The sequence below is a fragment of the Hoplias malabaricus genome, chromosome 1 (assembly GCF_029633855.1).
Source record: "Hoplias malabaricus isolate fHopMal1 chromosome 1, fHopMal1.hap1, whole genome shotgun sequence".
Taxonomy (NCBI): Eukaryota; Metazoa; Chordata; class Actinopteri; order Characiformes; family Erythrinidae; genus Hoplias; species Hoplias malabaricus.
The window spans coordinates 2,302,892-2,314,065 of NC_089800.1; positions in this window are offsets into that span (position 1 = coordinate 2,302,892).

Here is an 11,174-nt window from a genome sequence, read left to right on the forward strand (position 1 = left end):
TTGCCGAAGTGCTCCTTCAGTAACCTCTTTGCTTTCTGGTAGCTTTCGTCTGGCTTCATATGAAGGCAGCTCTTTATCAACTTTTTAGGTTGACCACACGTAAACTGCTCTAGAAAATAGAGATGATCCTTAGGGCCTTCAGTGCGTGATTCTACACCATGCTCAAATGCCCTTACAAATGTGTTGTACTCAAGGGGGTCACCACTAAAGGTGGGAATGTCTAATGGTGGCAGGGTCATCATTTTCTGTTGCTTCACCATCAACTCAGTTATTGTATTCTGACGAGTCATAACACTGCAGAGTGTTTCAACTGCATGGTCATCTGCTACAGGTGTAGCTGTAGGCCGCCGTGTGCCAATAAGCTGTGGCTGCTGTGCACCAATGGACTGAATATGCTGTGCAGCAATAGGCTGAGGCTGCAGTGGGATGAATTGACCATGTGCACTTGTATTGTCAGTGACTGGATTTCGACTTATGGGCAGTTGAATATATCCAGACTCAATTGATAAAGAATGGCGTGATGCATGGCTCACTTGTGAAAAGCGTTCATTTTCATAATTTTCTAAAACTTCTATTTTTGCATCCGTTGCTGCAAGAAGTGTTTGCAGATCTAATTGTTCCTTTTAAACTTTTATTTCAGCTTCTTGGCGTTTTAATTCAGCTTCTAATTGTTCCCTTTTTGCTTTTAATTCAGCTTCTTGCAACTGTAAATCTTGTTTTTGTTGCAAAGTTGTTGCCTCTGCGAGCAATGTAGTTTTCTCCATCTCTGCTTTAAGCTTAAGTTTTGAAGAAGTGGTGGATACTCTGCTTTCAGCTATTGTCTTGCGCCCTTTACTCCTCTTGCTCGAGGCAACCAATACAGCAGACGCGCTGTCTGAAGGACGAATTTCGGCATCACAGCGTCTTGCTTGTTCAGCGCGAGCCACAGCTGCTTTAATCCACACTTCCGCATGTTCAATGAACCCCTGCATTCGGCTCGCATTTGGGTCAAACCACGAATTTTGGTCCCTCTCAAACTCTTCCTCATTCATTAATTGTTGCAGACCATCGTTTATCTTACACAACTCACCGAATGAATCTTGAAAGTCCACGCGCAATTTCTGTTTAACTGTGTCCACGTTACCATCGAATTCCATTAGCGTTTCAATCCGGTTAATTTGGCTAGTTAGATGGCCTAGCTTAGCTTTCCTTGACTGTGTTAAGTGGTGTAGCTTGTCTTCAATTCTCTGTCATTTTCGATTCTCTTTTTCCACTAGTTAACTGTTCAGTAACTTCATGCATAATGGCAAACTTCCGAAATAGCACACTAGTTGCAGCTTACCAGCATGATCATCCACTCGTCTCGTGATTAGTTACCGTCCATCCAGTGTTCACAGCTACTCTTCTCGCCTTGATAAAACGTTGTCCAATGTTTCCACAGTTTCCACGAGTCCATTGTCCTTTCCAATTCCTTCTCCACACGAAACAGAAAGGTTTTCTGACTAAAGTTGTAGGGTATTCTAAACAAAATCTTTTTAGGTTGGAGCTTTGTGGCTGACACGTGTTTCAGGATCAAAAAAGGAAAAAAGAAACAAAAAAAATGATATCCTCAACCAAAGTCATGTTTTGTATTTTTATTTAAAACAAAAAGGATAACAAAAATGAATACAAACGAAACTGTGCCTCTTAAGCTTCCACTAATGTAAATTATAGTCACTCCACAGCATGACTACGGCCACGGCACAGCACGGCATGGCACGGCACCGTATGGTCAGAAAACTGTGAGGCACCAACCTTCCTTCTCCCGTGTCAATCTAACCACAATGTCTCCTGTGCACTGCGCACCTTGCGTGATTAAAGGTCAACTATGTAACTTCCTGTAATTATTCTAAATCCACATTTTAACCTTTTACGTATTTTTTAACTTAAATTATTAAATATATCTCCTGAAGATCGGAGGAAACAGAACACTTCCTTGCAACGCTCTTCCTCACTCCGGGAAAACCAGCCAGGCCAGCAGCTCTCTGTGAAGGGAATCCCCGACTGACGTCACACCGTCTAAAGGACGCCGAATGTGGCTGACCCATCCTGGAGGGAATTCCCTCACTAACCAGCCTCTACCTCCAGCTGTGACAAGTCAAGCACTGGAACAACAGATTGAAAATCTGCTGGACCCATCCACTCAGTTCTGAGTTGCGCCAAAGGGTAAGTAAATTCCTCATTTTCAGAAGCTGATGCCGAATTAAGTCTCTTGATAAATTTATACACTAATTAAATCATTTAGCAACACATTATTCACAAGTCATATAGCCTAGCCAATTATTAAATTCGAACTGGTTTCACCTGCGTTGATTCCATGAGATGTTGATGATTGCTATGTTTATCAACCTATTATAATTCCTTTTAATAAAGTATTTCCATTATTTGAAATAATACAGTGTGGAGTTTGTTCCTTAAGAGTCTGAAAATCCTGAGAACTCATCCCTAGCGTTGAAAGTATTTCGATCTCTGATAAATTATTAATATTTTTGTCATTTAATTCAGTAATAATAATAATAATTATTATAAGTGATAATCACCATTAAACATAACCAACTTAAATACTGTTACTATGTTAAATATACATTTAATTACATTTTTGGCGCCCAACGTGGGGCAGGAGAAAGACTCTTATGAACGGACTATACACACTGAAATAATCTCAGCTAGGGTTAGAAAAATACTTTCCGCAGTTTATGTTGCTGAATAACGATTGAGATTCAAAGCTTGAGGTGGGCAATTTCGTGTTGTGTGTGTGTTACTGTTGAAAATCTGTTCTGGTATATACCGTCGAAAATAAGCTTGGTTGCTTTTTGAAGTGTGCGGCTCTGTGCCATTTTGCATGCATAAACTGTATAAGGCCTCAGCATTCCCATTGCACGTATTCCGCGGTGGGTTATTGCTACGGTTCGACCCTCGGCCGCGAAATCCAGCACGAAGGACCACCAAACCTCCACTCATTTTAAAACTGGGTCGCTCCCAGCGTTAATAACGAATCACGCGCTAGGTGATGGAGGTTACTGAGAACACAGCCGTGAAAAATACGGTATGTGTGTTCTGTGTGTAAAGCGGTCTGCGCTCTTCAGCTCCTTCCTGGCGGACTGAATGCAAAATTCAGGAAACGAACGACCCCTTTGAAGGGGCGGAGCTAAAACTAAGGAGGGAAATTCAAAACGCCCCCAAAACAGAGAAAGCCTAATGCCCTCTCGTGGTTAAAGTGTGTGACTGCAGGGAAACCACTTCATAACTAGCGCCTATTGAAGCGTGTTCTCCCGTGCTCCTCCTTATGGTCAAGTGTGGTGTTACCCTTGATGTTTCATTCCCATACACCCTTTGGTTGGGAGTGGTTGGGAGGTTGTCCACTGAGGCAACCTGAAGTGTTTATCAGCCCTCTGGTGCTTAAAAGCTGTCATTACAAATGAAATCCTTTTAATGTACCTTAGTGTTCGAAATCTGTGTTCCCATTTTAAATTTTTTTAGTTAACGCCCTCTAGTGTTAAAACTTCCCGCTACAGTGGAAATTCCCATTCGTGTTACATTGTGTCTGATCGTGCTGTGTTTATTTTAATTCCCACCAGCACCAACTGGTTTTCATTGTTTACTATTGCATTATAAACTTGCTCGTTGCCCTCTGGTGTCCCGGTCTGGTATTGCAATTTAAGTTCAACTCCAATGCTGAAGCTTGCTGTTGCCATTCAGATCTCCTTTCAGTGCTCTCTAGTGGAGAAACTTGCTATCGCAATTGAAATTGTTTGATTATTTCCCATTCACAAAACTTGGTATTACAGTTTTAGTGGCTGTCTCTAAACTCTACATATCTGAATAACTGCGATTAAAGGTTTGGAAACACAGTAAGCTGATACAGCTATAATCCATAGTGTGCAGTAATTAGAGATTGTCGTTTTAACTTGATACCAGTTCATAAACACAGTTAAAAGGGAAAGTCTCTTTATTTGTCGTTTATTTTTAATAATTCTTTAATTTGGAAAATTTCTTTCGCTTTTATAATTCTTTGATTTGAAATTTTTATTTAGTTTAATAATTCTTTAATTTGAATTTTTTTTTATTCTTTAACTTGAATTTTTTTTTTTGAATAATTCTTTAATTATTGAAAAAAATATATTTTTTTACCCTTTTCTGCTCACTTGCATATAGCAACATTCCCTCCACACTCTACTACTAACAGTCTTCCTTTAGAGATTCATTCGAAACTCGAAAACCATACAGACTAGCATTTATTCTTAGGGTACTCGGTACAGGTGAATTTTAATTCAGGTTAATTTAAAAGGGATTAACGGGATTAATCCTAATTAAATAGAATTCAAGGTACACCTCACAGTAAGGCACAGCTAACATGGCAGAAGGGACTTCTCCCCCAGAAGAATATGGAGATAGCTTGTGGGATGAGGCATTCTATGTCCCTACCAGCCTCACCAGTGATGTGATGCCTGGACTTGCATAAACAGTGCGGAAAGCCTCACAGACCAGTCGTGACCACATGGTGGCCAAGTGGATAGACTGCCCTTGAGTATGTCTGTTAAGTGGTTACTTAACATTAGGTCAAATAGCCATCCTCGCTCTAGTACAGCTCAGGGCCAGTGAACGTAAACTTGATGTATCACGGCGACAGTGGGCAAAGGTGGAGGCAGAATTAAGTCAATTTCAGAGCGAAATGGCTGAAGGGAACACACTGCCCCAGGTCACTCCTGATGTGCCACCTAGTTTTTTTTTTACCTAGTAAAACAGCAATGCCAGGAATCCCCTCAGCAGTATTATAATAGACTCAGACAGGCATATTTCGGCCCTAGAAATGACTCCGGAACGGAGGAAGAGGAAGAGTCCAAATTATTTATTATTTATCCAAAACCTCCATCCCCACACTAGTCATCAGCTGGGAGTCTTAGCTTGCCCTCGCACCCTGTCTAGCAGACAGCTGTGTGACTTAGCACTCAGAGGTTTCCTAAAATCACAACAAAATACAAACAAATGGTCCGAAATACCCCAAGTCTTAAATGTTGACTCCAACTCTCCACATTTAGAGTTGGAGGGTGCTACCCAGGCCGATCCACAAAGATCCGCCCGGGACCCTTCACCCACTCCATGGTCCAGTGAGGGCTCTAAATCTCCTCCGCCCTCACACCACTACAAACGCTACCCTCCTCGCAGGCCACACAGAAATCGCGGCAAATATTTCTGGAACCCTCGGGACAGGGCTGGGTATGATCGTGACTATTACTCTGCAGAAAACTACGGTGTGGGCCGCGGAAAAGCAGCATATCCCCATAAGGGATATGAGCGAACCGCTCAGAACCAGCCTTCCAATTCTCATAAAGAAAAGAAGGAAAAATACTGGTATCAAAATATAGAAAATCATGTCAAAGACAAGTTTAAAGGCAAGGAATTTAACTCTAAGGAGTGTGGGGAAAATGATTCAGTAATCATTATATTTTTCAGCTAGCTTGATACTTTTATTATTTTTAAGAAACAGTATTAACTTTAAAATCTGTGCAACAGGACAAAGGATAGACTGTGTGTGTGAAGGGGGTGTGTGATTAACTGGCTGAACTTAGTGTAAACAACAGGGACTCCCAGCAGAGAGGTCACTAGATAATTGGAAAGCCTTAGCAACAGCATAGCAACAACTGACGTCAGTCATCAGGGAGCCAATCAGGGTGAAGCACACACACTAGAGGGAAGGACAATCATTATATTATCTACAGTTATATAGTATCTACATCAACGAATACGCAAGACAGTTTTTGTCCACAATTTGGTGACGTAGGGGAATTGATTGAGGAGGACGAACCGAACTGATCTTCCATTCATCCAGGGCCCCAACTTAAAAGGTAAGCAGAAACCTATTATTATAAATTCTGCACATTGACTATAACCAAAAGGATGAATGGTGGAATATAGTAGGTAAACCTAACACGGAGATTTTGTTTGAACAATTTAAACTTAGTCAGAGGAAGGAATGAGTTTTGAGTGAATCATAATATTATGTTTTTGTGTTTTGGCTGGGTGGTGGTGGACCCCTCTGACGAGCACTCAGACTAAAGACTAGGAGACTGGGTCTCCTTGGGAGTGGCCTTCCCTAAACCCCAAGTCTGGGACTGGGGCCTGCCTCTGGGACCAGGAAAAAGCCTGAGGTTTAGTAAGGCTAGGAAAAGCCTCGTGTCAGGGACTGAGGTCCTTGAGTCTGGGACCAAGGTAAAGAGGAACCATGTTCTCTGAAACCTCCTCCCATGTGGATACCTAACAGTGATAATGAAGCACGGTTGAGTGGAGAAAGTAGGAGTGAAGACCCACTGGAAGAATTCGAGGGTAAGTCCAGTCTTTGATCAATATGGCAGACTCAAATAAGAGGTATTTAGAAAAGGAATTAAATTCCTGATTTGGGGAAGGGAAATGGCAATGGAAATCTGTAAAAGAACAATGTGAATTACTTGCTAAAATGAAAAATGAAAGGATTGGAACCCAATATTAAGAAAAGGGAGAATTTAGAAAATGAGGTGAACAGGGATTTGAATGAGGCAGTGAATGCTAAATGAAATTACCACAATCAGAAATAAGGCAGTCGAGGAGGCTAAAGAGAAGTTGGAAAAGGCAGGTTTATTAAGACATAAAAAGGCTAAAAGTAAAAGTGACCAGGCAGACGGGGATTTGATTAAATTGAAAAGATTGAAATGTGCTTACAATGGCAATTTGTTTGTTATGATTACGCATACCACACCTAATACTGATTCACCAGCTGCTGACACTGATATATGTGAGCAGAGCCAGGAGGTGCAGAACACTCAGCATGGCTTAGAGGTAGGGACTCCCCCCACACACATTCCAGACAGGAAATGTGATCCTACACTAGAACTAGAGATTCCTCCTCCCTACAATGTGAGTTATTTGAATACATTGCCCCCACTTATGTCTCCCACACCAGTCAGTAATATGATGCCCAGGATCAGTATAAGTGGTTTAAAATGTCTGAGACATCTGTACCGCACATCTCATTACCATTACACCTCAAACATACAGCTAAGCAATTGGGCCCCATGATTAAGAGAGCTGCGGAGACCACGGACTGGGTTCAGACTCAACTGCCTAACGTGATCTACTCGCCATCTAGTAAAATTTATCATATTAAGGGCTGCTGCTCTGACACCATTACATTGACTCATGACATCTTAGCTAGACATCATGGGAGGGAAGATGTTGATCACCCCAACACAGGAAAGGTTCTGAGTAGTTTACCTAATACACTGTGGTCAGCAGAATCAGATGACGTAGGACATGTTAAACAGACACCAGTTTCAAATGTCAACACCTGATCCCATATGGATTCCACAGTATAGACATAAGCCAGAAGCAACACACCATGCGCTCCGGCAGGTGGCATATTGGCCCCACATGGTAAAAGATGTGGCTGATTACATTAAAGGCTGTCTGGTATGTTGCCAATTTCAACCCTCAAATCCTCTTCATAGAGCCCCCTTGCAAAAGAAAGGGTTATCCTTCCCTTGGTCAAACTTCCAGATAGACTGGGTTGGACCACTCACCCGAACAGTGAGAGGTAACAAGTACTTCCTCACAGTCACGTGTGCATTCACTAAATGGGTAGAATGCCTCTCCACACCGAATGACACAGTGCTAACCACGGCCTACTTACTAATGAACCCTGTCTTCTCACGGTTTGGCCTACCCAGCCGTGTCGACTCTGACAGAGGGACACATTTCACAGCATAGGTCATGCAGCCTTCACATTAGCTACCATCCTCAAAGCTCAGGTCAGGCAGAGCGAGTCAACAGAAATGTTGTTAGCATACTGAAAAAGTATGTAGCAGCAAACCAGCGAGACTGGGATGTTAAGCTACCCCTTGTACTGATGGCCATATGTGTGACACCACATGATGCGGTTGGGGTCTCACCCTTTGAGTTGATGACAGGGAGACAGATGACTCTGCCTCTACATCTGTTATATCAGCCAGGTGAAGCTAGCATAGCAGTAGCCTACACCCCTCATCAGTATATGGAGGATCTGCAGAAACACCTCAAAGCCACTTTCGCATTTGCCCAGCAGAAACTGGAAAAAAGTGCAGAAGGTCGCAAAGCGTACTATGATCACAAGGCATCCCATGACGAACTCCAAATAGGGGACAAGGTGTGGTACTACATCTTTGTCCAACCTGTTGGAAGGTTGCGAAAACCCGGGGGGAATCTGGCCCGCAAATTCCTACCCCGATGGTCCGGTCCCTAGAAGATCACCGACAAACTGTCCCCCGTTGTGTACCAGATCAAAATCAACAAAGTTCGGGGCAGTGCTGAGCTCAAGTGGGTCCACCGCAACCAAATCAGACCACACAAAACCCCCATGGGACTTGTAGGGGATAACGTTTGTGTTAGGTCATAAACAATAGAACCAAAGGCAAGAAGGGTGTTGGTTAACAGAGCATTTCTCCCGGTAGGATGGCCCCGCTGCTCATTCTCCGAATCGTCGGCTTCCTAGAAACTGCCGTGCTCCCTGAAGTTATTGAACCAAGTCCTGACTCCGGAATAATACTGAAAGACCAGCCAGGACTGCTAATCACTAATTGTCGCCTCCATACCCAAAGAGTATTCATATGGTTGAATCCCGCCGAAGCATGTAGGAAAAACCTACCGATAACCGGCTTGCAAACTGGCCGGAATGGACTGAGGAAGCTATCAGCCATGCCGAAGCTGACGTAACTCATATGCTCCACCAGCTACAAAAGTTTACCGTAGCGCAATCAGAATTAAGTGGTTTTAACAAAAGATCTAAACGTTTCATAGGGGGATTGCTAATGGCAGCTGCAACTGTGGGATCACTACTGAGCGTCGGAACGTCTGCCGTCAACGTAGCCATTGTCAAACGTCAAGTAGGGGAATTGTAGGCTGAAATTCCAAACATTAAAACCCAATTAAACAAGCAGCAACAACACCTGCAAACAATCGGGCAAACCCTACACGGCACCGTCATAGTACTGGCTGGGATGTGAATGTCTTTAACTGAATAAACTGAGTGCGGTGAGAAAAATATGAGGCAAACCAGTCCAGTGGTGTGTTGGAAAAACCAATGGCTGATAGTCTATGGAGGAGGATAGAATGGGAGATGGTGTCAAATGCTGCACTCAGGTCAAGAAGAATGAGTATAGATAAGACACCCGAGTCTGCTGCAGTCAGAAGGTCATTTGTTATTTTGAGGAGAGCTGTTTCTGTACTGTGATGGGGACGAAACCCAGATTGAAACTGCTCATAGAGGTGGTTATTAGAGAGATGGGAATGAGCCTGAGAGGCAACTGTCTTCTCTAGGATTTTTAAAGAAAAGGTAGGTTAGAGATGGGACGAAGGTTATTGAAGTTGTTAGGATCTAGACCGGGTTTCTTTAGAATAGGGGTGACTGCAGCAGACCTTAAAGACAAAGGGACAGATCCAGAAGTGAGGGAGGAGTGAATAATGGCAGTTATCAGAGGCAATAATGAAGATAAACATGCTTTAACCAGGGGTGTTGGGAAAGGGTCAAATTGAGAAGTGGAAGGTTTAGATTTATGGTTGAGATCAGAGATATTGGAGATAGTTGGAAGCTGAAATGTAGTAAAAGGGTGAATATAAGGGGCTGGAACTGGAGAAAATAATGTACAGAGAGTGTCAGGAAGCAACTGTTGCTGTATCAGATCTATTTTGGTATTAAAGAATGACATTAGTAAGTTGCAATGGTCAGCAGAGTAGAAATGTGAAGGTAAAGAGTCTGGAGGGTGAAGAGTGGAGGTGACCAAAGAAAACAGGGCCCGTGTGTTTCCATCACCGGGTCTAAGTAGTTGGGAGAAGTACTGGGATTTTGCTGTTCAAAGGTTGTCTTTATATAGAAGAAGATGGTTATGATACAGATCCTTGTGGATTGTGAGTCCAGTTTTCCTGAAGAGGAGCTCCAGCTGGCGTCCAGTAGCTTTGAGCTGACGTAGGTAAGATGTGAACCAAGGAGCTGAATGGGTGAAAAAGACAGTCCGGGTTTTTAAAGGAGCGAGTGAGTCCAGTAGAGAGTGAAGTCCAGTGTTATAGGGATGAACCAAATCATCAGTAGTGGCTGAATTACTAGGATTAGGAACACTGTAAATACCTGATAAAAGTGAAGTTAGATTAACATTTATGACATTACAAGTAATGATACATAGTGGTCTATTTTTAGATAAAGCCATATTGATTTTGAATGAAATAGGGAGGTCGGTGGCAGTACAGTTGTGTGGAGTTACACCAGCACAGCAGACCAGGTCCAAGGTATGTCCTTTAGAGTGAGTTGGGAAGTTGATATGTTGTTGTAATCCAAAACTGTCCAGGCAAGATGTAAAATCCTTAGTAGTGTTATGGTTTACATTGTCCATATGTATGTTGAAATCACCAAGCAGAATAATATTGGAAAAATGTGAACAGAGGAATGTAAGAAATGCTGAAAAGTAATTTATGAAATCCTTATTAGGCTTGGAAGGACGATAGAGAGTAGCCAGAACAGTTGGTTTTGGTCCATGCAGCTGTATGGCTACTATTTCAAATGTGATGTAGACAGGTAAAATGAGAGTGGTGGCTTTCAACTACTCACGGTAAAGTATTGCGATACCTCCTCCTCGACCAGTAACAGAGAGATGTAAACAAACCCAGCCAGAAGTCCCCTGGTTGTTGTCATGTCTCAGTAAAACAGAGAATGTCGAGCTTACGGTCAAGGAGAATGTCCCAGAGGAGAAGGCTTTTACCCGTGAGGGACCGAGTGTTGAGAAGCCCGACGTTAACTTCACAATGGTCCGTGGATTCAGTGATGTTAACCGACCTAGCTATCCTGACTAAGACAGCACGGTCCACTTTCCTGTCAGGGTTTCTCCAAGGGCGATGGACCAGATGGTATTTATGGCCAAGGAGTCATCAATGTGGAAGTTCCGTCGGGATCCGCGGTGGATGTATCTGTGTCGAGGAGGCCGGGCGATGTCCGGGTAAATGTGAAGTACTGGCAGCACAAGGGGCAGGTGGAACTGCAGCTTGAGAAGTTCAGCAGCTGAATACTGGTGTAAGGTTGCAGATGGATGAAGTACTGTGGAAAATACAGCCCAAGTGAAGACAAACCTTACAGCCAAGTCATTAATCCACGTGGTGAAAAA